Raw genomic sequence first — 6,978 nt, 5'->3', positions numbered from 1 at the left:
CCTGAGATCATGACCTGAGCAGAAATCAAGAGTCGGATACCTAACTGATTGAACTACCCAGGTGCCCCCAAAGCAAATATCATTCTTAATGGTGATGTTGAAAGTTTCCATCCAAGACAAGAGGACTGCTCTCATTACTTCTATTCAACACTGTAGTGAAGGTAGCAATAAGGCAAGATAAGTAAATATAATGCATTGCAGTGGAAGGAAGAAACTGTTATTGTCTGTAAATGATATGATTGTACATACGGAAAATCTAAAAGAATATACAATTTTATAATTTTTCCCAAAGGTCTCATCTTTTGTTAAAATTTTTGTCTTAGATACTTACGTTTTTGTAGCTTAAAAAGTTGTCTTTATTGGTTTTTTACTGCCTCACCGAGAGAGCTTATTTTTTTAATGTTAATTTACATCACCTCTTTTTAAATTTCATTTTTAGTTTGTTGCTAATATATAAAAATAAAATTGATTTTTATATATTTTGTATTTCACAAACTTGCTGTATTCTCTAATTATAATAATTTATCTGTAAATCCTTTTGGATTTTTTGTCCATAATCATATAACCTGTGAATAATGACATGTACTAGGACACATGAACAAAGTCAGATCATAGCAGCAAAAGGCTATTCATAACAGTCTTGTTCACAATTACTGCAAACTGCAAACAACACAAATGTCAATCCATATTAGAATGGATAAATTCTGGTATATTTACACATATAGCAATAAAAATGAATGAAACATGGGCACCTGCGTGGCTCAGTCAGTTAAGCAGCTGCCTTTGGCTCAGGTCATGGTCCCAGGGTCCACATCAGACTCCCTGCTCAGCAGTGACCCTGCTTCTCCCTTTCCCTCTGCCTGTACTCTGTCTACTTGTGCTCTCTCTTTATTGCTCTGTCAAATAAATAAATAAATAAAACCTTAAAAAAGATGAAAGTAGTTACATCTAATAACATGGATGACTCTAAGAAACATAAGCAAGACACAAAGAATACATATAGTACAATTCCACTTACATAGATTTTAAAAATAAGCACAAATAGCTATATTATTTAGAGATACATACATAATAGTTAAACTGTTTTTAAAAATCAAGGAAATAACTATCATAAAATTAGGATAGTAATTTTCTCTAGAAAAGAAGGGGAGCATCAAGATGAGAAGGGAAAAAGAGGAGGTTTTGGGGGACTGTCAATGTTCTATTTTGACCTTGTGATTACCTAAGTGCTCACTTTATAATTATTAAGCTCTAAGTTCATATTTTTATGAAATATTCTCTATATATGTTATATTTAATCATAAAATATTTCAAAAAGAACATTAGGATGATCATAAAAGAAAACATTTTCTTCAAAGATTTTATTCATTCATTTTTGAGAGAAAGAAAGAGCACACGTGCACACATGAGTGGGGAGAGGGGCAGAAAGAGAGGGAGAAGCAGACTCCCAGCTGAGCAGAGAGCCCGATGCAGGGCTCGATCTCAGGACCCTGGGATCATGACCTTAGCTGAAGACAGATGCTTAACTGACTGAGTACCCAAGTGCCCCGAAGAAAATATATTTTAGATTAAAAAAATCCTCTCTGGTAACTGAAATAATTCTATATAATTGCCTGTTAGCTAAAGAGTGCAAGGATAATAAAAACTTATTTGATTTCCCCAGGTCCAAGAGAAATATAATATTATTTATAATAATTTTCAGAAACACTTTGGAATTCAGGATCTTGAAAAGTGATCCAAGAATGCATAGATAAATGTGTTCCTCAAAATTAATCTGTGAAGTTATTCCCCTTCAAACTTTCCTTTTTGGTTAGTGGAAATCAGCATCTGTTCATTCAGCAATTTTTTATTGGGCTCCAATTATGTACTGGGTACAAGTGAACAAATAAGTGAATGAATATGCTAATCAATTAAAAGTAATTTTGAACTAGAAATCCAAATCAATGACAAAAAGTATGAAGATGGCCCAGAGAAAGTGTCACCAGCAAAAAAACAAAAAACAAAACAAAACAAATCTTCATATTAAAGAAACTCTTGGAGCTATTTTACAAAATTCAAAGCACAAAGGATATAATGTTGGAAGTGGATCCAAACTTAGAGAGGAGTATGACAATTAGCTAAGGCATAGAAAAGATGCTTGCTCAATCATAAATTATACCACGAGAAGAAGACAAGCACAGGGTTGTCCAAACTATTCCTGGTAAGTTTTTTTTAACACAGAAATAGAACATTCTGATATCCAATATTTCCAGTGTTTTAAATTACATTATGTTGAATAGATACTAGTTTTAGTATTTTTTCCCACTTATAGCTGATAGTAAGACAGATTTTAACATTTTGACAATTTGAATGGTCCTGGAACAAATCTAACTTTCCCCCATTGATTGTTAAGATCACTTTGAACGGTTTCAGCTTGCATAAGTCATTTTTAGATCTCACATTGTGTGCAATTCCAAGACTGTAATTCATATGAAGTAAGAGACAGTTCTATTCCCTCTACTCTCAGACATGATCAATTCATGCATCTGATGCATCTGGGCATAAGGTTAAGCAGGATCTGCCTATTTTTGATCCTGTACTCATCATTTTTGTTCAAACACCCACTTATTGGTGTCTCTCTGCAAACTGGTTAAACCTGGAACTGGGCCTTGAACCACCGAAAGCCATCAAGTTACTCCCTTACTGAAAACCCTTCAATACCATAATCCCAATTACATTGGGAACAAAATTCTTATCCTGGCTCTGAAGTTCTCCATGTATCTCCCTCCCAAATGTCCACCCTCATGCCATGCCATCCCCTGCCCAGCCCTCTCCCACCCTAACCCCCCCAAGGCACCTTTCAGGTCCACAAACGCGTGGGCCTCCCATTGTGGCTCCTGCAGCTGCTGAAAGTTTTTTTCTATCATTACCCTTCTTAACCCTACTCTGACTTTAGGCCTTTATAGGTTAGGGCCCCTTTACGTTCCCTCACAAAAGAGCCTTTATATATATACTATGTATTTGTAAATTCTGTAAATTGTAAATGGAAAGGGTTATGGAGAGATGTAATTTACAACTTTATGCCAATAAATTTGATAAAGTAGAAAAATCACTGTAAGAATATATCTAACCAATACTAAACCAAAAAGAACATTAAAAAACCTAAATAGTTGTAACTATTGAAGAAATTTAATTGGTAGTCAAGTTCTCCCCACAAAGTAAACTACAGGGCTGCATGATTCCACTGAAGAGTTCAATCAAATTTTCAAAGACCAAGAATTGCAATGTTAAACAAAGTCTTTCAAAAAATAGGAGAATTACCACTCTATTAGTTTTACTAGGTAAACATAACCTTTGCTACCATAATCAGATAAGAATATTATAAGGTTGTTGGGCAACCTCATCGACAAACCTAGATGTAAAACTCCTGAACAAATACAAACAAATTGAAAACAGCAATACATAAAACAAGTAATACATCATGACCAAGTTGGGTTTACTACAAGAACAAAACGTTGATATAAAGTTAAACAGTCACTGTAATTCATCACATTAAAAGATTACATAAGAAAAATGATATGCTCATCTCATTAGATGCAGAAAAAATTTTGTTAAAACTTATTTTTTTTAAAGATTTCATTTATTTATTTGACAGAGAGATCACAAGTAGGCAGAGAGGCAGGCAGAGAGAGAGAGGAGGAAGCAGGCTCCCTGCTGAGCAGAGAGCCCGATGCAGGACTGGATCCCAGGACCCTGAGATCATGACCTGAGCTGAAGGCAGCGGCTTACCCCACTGAGCCACCCAGACGCCCAAACTTTTGTTAAAACTTAACACTCATGCGTGATAAAGACTCAAACCAGGAACAGATGATAGAAATAATCTCATAAATATGTTCACAAAAATCTAAAGCAAGTATCTTTTGGGGAGGAGTGGTAGAGGGAGAGAGAGAATCTTAAGCAGGATCCACACCTAGAGCAGAGCCCCACACGGGGCTTAATCTCACAATCCTGAGATCATGACCTGAGCAGAAATCAAGAGTCGGATACCTAACTGATTGAACTACCCAGGTGCCCCCAAAGCAAATATCATTCTTAATGGTGATGTTGAAAGTTTCCATCCAAGACAAGAGGACTGCTCTCATTACTTCTATTCAACACTGTAGTGAAGGTAGCAATAAGGCAAGATAAGTAAATATAATGCATTGCAGTGGAAGGAAGAAACTGTTATTGTCTGTAAATGATATGATTGTACATACGGAAAATCTAAAAGAATATACAATTTTATAATTTTTCCCAAAGGTCTCATCTTTTGTTAAAATTTTTGTCTTAGATACTTATGTTTTTGTAGCTTAAAAAGTTGTCTTTATTGGTTTTTTTACTACCTCACAGCAGTATATATAGTATATATACTATGCCTTTATAGCTCTTATGACTCAGTGTCTGAAAAATGATTCAAGGGTTCTCCCTCCTGCAGGGCCGCATTAAAATTTCTTGAATCCTAAGCACTTTCGCCTTCGTGAGGCACTTCTTCATAAAAATAAATAAATAAATAAAAATTAACTAACAGAAATAGAAAAAAATCAAAACAGGTTTTTTGACCCTAAAGGGCCACTGTTTTCTTGACTTTACAAGAGGTTCAAACATTGTCGGCTCCCCCACAAAGCGTCGAGGGGCCTAGGCACCGCGCCCACTGTGCAGGCGGATTGGCAGTCCAGCCCCCAGGCCTGGGAGCACCCGCCCAGTCGAGGTGGCGTCCAGGTCCTCCGACACGTGAGTGGAGAGGCAGCCTCTGGGCCCACAATGGGCGTTGGTGCCGCCCCGGCCGGGACCGCCAAAACCTGCCTGAGGGTGGCTCAAGCTCAGCCTAGGCCCACCCTGCGAGGCGCTCTTCCCCCGCGCAGCCTCGGCGCCGTCCTTCCACTGAGGCCCTCAGTCCTCCTCTGCCCAGAGGCAGGGAAGAGTGAGGGTGTTCCCACTTCCTTGGGAAGACAGAGGCCCCATTACCTGGTCCTCCTGGCTCTCGAAGCTTGCCTGCGCCACGCCGGGTGAGGAGGGCGGCGACTGCGCAGTGCCGCTAGCTGCGCGCGCAGCCTCAGGGGCCGCCTCAGGGTCTACCTCAGGACCACAGTTTCCCCAGTCCTTGGGCTCCAGGCAAATGGCTCTACTTTGGCCCTGAGGTAGAGTTTTGGATCTCTGTTGAGAATGCTATGCTAAACTTGATACTTCCTTGTTAGCTAACTTCTACCCTCAGTTAAATATTCCAGTAACGCCCCTCCGCCCCCCCCCACATGCCAGTGGCATTCCCACTGTGTCCTTAGCTTTAACCTTTCTCTTCCACATCATTCATTCACTTAGTCACTCTTTTATCCAATAAACACCTGTTGAGGGCAAACTACGTGTCAGGCACTGTGCTAGGCTTGCGGTTTAGTGGACACACTATGGTCCCTGCCCTGATGGAGTTTAGTCTACTCTCAAGAAGCTCTTTCAGGTCTTCAAACCTCTACATTCCAAGAGGGTCTGCCCCCTCTCTACTCACGCTCATTCTCATTTGCTTGCTGTTGATTCTTACAGTACCTTTGACAAAATCCAGTGGAGATAGGAGTGTCCTGGTAGTTTGCTATATCAATCTAAAACGTCTATTTTCCCTTGTAGACTAAGCAATTTGAAATCGGGAACCATGTTTTGTGTGTCTTTGCTCAGGGGCTATGCTACCCTTCTCTGTAGTGTCACTATTTTAGTTTATGTGCTGCCCAAGCGAGCAGTAGAAACTGTATCTTAATCTTCTTTTTACCTCTGGTACTTTAAAAATGCCTAGCACATAGTAGGTCCTCAATAACTAGTGAATGAACAAACCAGAATGGGCACTTTAGAGAGATTACCCTGATGGCAATCTGGAAAGGGAGAGATTGGAGGCAGGTTTTGTTGTGTTGTTTTTAAATGAAACTATTGCACAGTGTAGGTGAGCAATAATAAGGTCCTGAACTATGATGATAATGGAAAGAAAAAGACATATTTAAGTTATTTATGAAGCAGAATTAACAGGACATGATGACTGCTTACATGTGGACATGGTAGCCAGCCTCCAGGATGGACCCCTGCAATTCTTGTGTTCCACTTTTGTGTAGTCCTTACCCATAGTGCATCAGAGTTGTTCTGTGGGCTGACAGAATATTGCATAAGTTATTATATTTTACTTCTGAGAATAGACTATAAAATACATTGTGACTTTCACCCTTTTGGATCACTTGCTTAGAAGAAGTAACACTATATTCTGAGGACGTTCCAACAACCCCATGGAGAGGTCCATATGGAAAGGAATTGAGACTTACTGCCAATAGCCACTATCAATTTACCAGGCATGGAATTAAGCCATCCTGGAAGTGGATCATCCAGCCCTAGTCAAACATTCATGTGACTGTAGCCCCATCCAATATCAGGACTACAGTTCTTTTTTTTTTTTTAATTTTAAGATTTTATTTACTTATTTGTCAGCGAGAAAGAGATAGAAAGAGCACACAAGCAGGGAAAGTGGCAGGCAGAGGGAGAAGCAGGCTCCCTGCTGATCAAGAAGCTCCAGGCAGGACTGGATCCCAGTCCCCCAGGATCATGACCTGAGCTGAAGGCAGATGCTTAACCAATGGAGCCATCCAGGCATCCCAGGCCTATAATCTCTTGAGAGATTGGGAGCTAGACAACTCAGCTAAGTTATTGTTGAGTTCCTGACACAGGTAAACTGTCAGAGATAATAAATATTTATTGTTTTAAGCCACTACATTTTGATGTTAATTTGTTACATTTGTTATTTAGCCTAGATAACCAAAGATTATCTAGGGGATGAAAGAGGAGAAAGAAAAGACTACCTGCAAAGCTATAAATTGGAGTACTAAGTACTTGAAGAAGGAATAGGAAGGATTGGGATGAGATAGTGATTATTTTCAGGCTCGTGTTTGTCTTGTCTGTAGGATTCCCAAGCGGATATATCCATATTAGTCTTTGTCC

The 6,978-nt window shown here is 39.2% G+C and overlaps 1 protein-coding gene across 1 annotated transcript in view; it reads right to left on the bottom strand.

The window, feature by feature from the left end:
• The window catches only part of M1AP (meiosis 1 associated protein), an 83,651-nt gene that overhangs the window by 74,678 nt on the left and 1,995 nt on the right, over window positions 1–6,978 (bottom strand). The gene's annotated exons all lie outside the window — the stretch shown is intronic.

Source organism: Mustela nigripes, chromosome 7 (genome assembly GCF_022355385.1).
Source record: "Mustela nigripes isolate SB6536 chromosome 7, MUSNIG.SB6536, whole genome shotgun sequence".
Classification (NCBI taxonomy): Eukaryota; Metazoa; Chordata; class Mammalia; order Carnivora; family Mustelidae; genus Mustela; species Mustela nigripes.
This window is presented reverse-complemented; position numbering and strand designations above follow the sequence as displayed.